This window comes from Lissotriton vulgaris, chromosome 7 (genome assembly GCF_964263255.1).
Source record: "Lissotriton vulgaris chromosome 7, aLisVul1.2, whole genome shotgun sequence".
In the NCBI taxonomy this organism is placed as follows: Eukaryota; Metazoa; Chordata; class Amphibia; order Caudata; family Salamandridae; genus Lissotriton; species Lissotriton vulgaris.
In genome coordinates, this window is record NC_141695.1 from 1,401,441,476 (window position 1) to 1,401,443,928 (window position 2,453).

The following is a 2,453-nucleotide window of genomic DNA, read 5'->3' on the forward strand; positions in this document are numbered from 1 at the left end:
CTTTCGGCTCCTCGCCCAAGCCCCTACAATATCCTGCTAAAATATCCTACCGAGTGCCAGGCTCGCTGTGTGCTGTACCTTGTGGCCCCTGGCACCCCCGGACCCGATCGAGAGAGTTTGAGCGGCCACTCGCTACACAAGAAACGCAGCGACGCTCCGCGAAGCAGAGTAGCGGCGGACCAGGCCTGAAGCCGCGGCCTGTCCTGCGGAGCGAGCCGAGCGACGTCACCCGACGTGCGGCCCCGACAGCTGGAGGAGACGGGGTGGTCAGCGCTCGGATCCGTGAGCAGTCACCTCGATACAGGGGAGCCCCCCAGCCACTGCACACCACCCCACAGCGCCCACGCCTGCACCCCACACGGGAACACCGGGACGGAGCACGGTGGACACGGCGAGGAGCCGGCACGGAGTGCGGAGGCGCGGAGATCACCACGGTCAAGGACGGACCCTGAGGTACTCGGGAGCCCTCGCGCTGTGACACTGCTGCTATAAGGTACTGTCGGGGGCTAAAACTGTTTGGCGGAGCGAGGGGGATTGAACAGGACACCCAGCGGCGACAGCGCTCACTTTGGAACCGCCATTTTGGCCCGCCTGCCCCATTTAACTCCTTGCAGAACCTTTGATTTGGACCCACTTGGAATTCCTTGCCTCAGTCCACTTCTTGCGGAACCCGCTCCGCGGGTCCCGCTGCGCTAGGAGTGTCGCCTGCAGCTTCAACAAAGGGGACAACGAGGGAAGCTGAACTATCGGGGCTGCGAGCGTGTGTGTGCGCTCTACTGGGACTGCATATCCCAGGAGCGCCCGCCTGCCTGACTCGCCACACCTGGGCCGCTCTCCCCGACCCCTCCCACCACTTCACCGAGCCTTCATCTACTGTGCTCGCAGTGCATGCGAGCGGGACGCCTTGCAGAACCTTTGATTTGGACCCACCTGGAATTCCTTGCCTCAGTCCTCTTCTTGCGGAACCCGCTCCGCGGGTCCCGCTGCGCTAGGAGTGTCGCCTGCAGCTTCAACAAAGGGGACAACGAGGGAAGCTGAACTATCGGGGCTGCGAGCGTGTGTGTGCGCTCTACTGGGACTGCATATCCCAGGAGCGCCCGCCTGCCTGACTCGCCACACCTGGGCCGCTCTCCCCGACCCCTCCCACCACTTCACCGAGCCTTCATCTACTGTGCTCGCAGTGCATGCGAGCGGGACGCCTTGCAGAACCTTTGATTTGGACCCACCTGGAATTCCTTGCCTCAGTCCACTTCTTGCGGAACCCGCTCCGCGGGTCCCGCTGCGCTAGGAGTGTCGCCTGCAGCTTCAACAAAGGGGACAACGAGGGAAGCTGAACTATCGGGGCTGCGAGCGTGTGTGTGCGCTCTACTGGGACTGCATATCCCAGGAGCGCCCGCCTGCCTGACTCGCCACACCTGGGCCGCTCTCCCCGACCCCTCCCACCACTTCACCTACGTAGTAGAACACTATATAAGGCTCCTAGAACTCCCGCTGCGCGGGAGCGCGCGGGAGAAGCCCGGGACAAGGGCGGGACCGTCCAAGGCCGTCATCGGCCGGAGTAGGCCGGGCTGGGCCCACTCTCTTGGTTTCCCATATTGTGCAGGTATTTACAGGATTTATTATTTTGTTACACCCGCCTTGGGAGGCATAACTGACTGACCCTCCCGGAGCTTAATCATGCCTTCACCGACAAGGGAGAGTACCCCTCAGAAGCCGGGTGGAGTGAAAAGCGGGACTCTTGAAAACTATTTTGCACGGGCTGTGGGGGAGGCGGACAAAGAGGGAAATTTGTCAAGGTTAAGGGCGGAACGGAGACGTTCAGTGGACAACCTGAAAAACACCCCCATGGGAGAACAATCTATTACATTAAGGGAGGAGGTAACTCGAATTGAGGATGTTCCACTCCTGTTAAGGGAGGGTATGAACACCTCCCCAGCTGAAATTACGAGTACAGCTCTACCTACTAGCTCCAGTCCCGTTAGGGGGACTATAGATTTAATCTCACAACCGCCCACAGCCCATAAAGATAGGCATCCCAAATTGAAAGTAGTCACCACACAAGTAATCCCGGGACCCCCCCCAAAAAAACGCAGGAGAAGGGCAAAGGGAGCGCAGGGTGGTAGCAAACCCAAGACTCTACACCTAGACTTTGGCAAATCCCTAAAACATTCTGTACCCACAGTAAAACCACTGGCAGAGTCACACCCTAAATCTAATGTGCAGGAAGTTATAGTTCCCGCCTTGAGCAAAGATATAGGAACTAGTATTGCAAATGTCCCCCTCTCTGTTGTGCCGCTGGGAAACTTGGAATTTCTCTTAAGGTCACTGTTACTCCCGATCAGCGAAAGCGTAAAAAAGATCGAGATCAGACTAACCATATTGGAGGCCACACTGGGAAGTCTGAAAACTCGCGGTGGTCGACAGGAAAGCGATTTAGCACCCATCACCTCCCC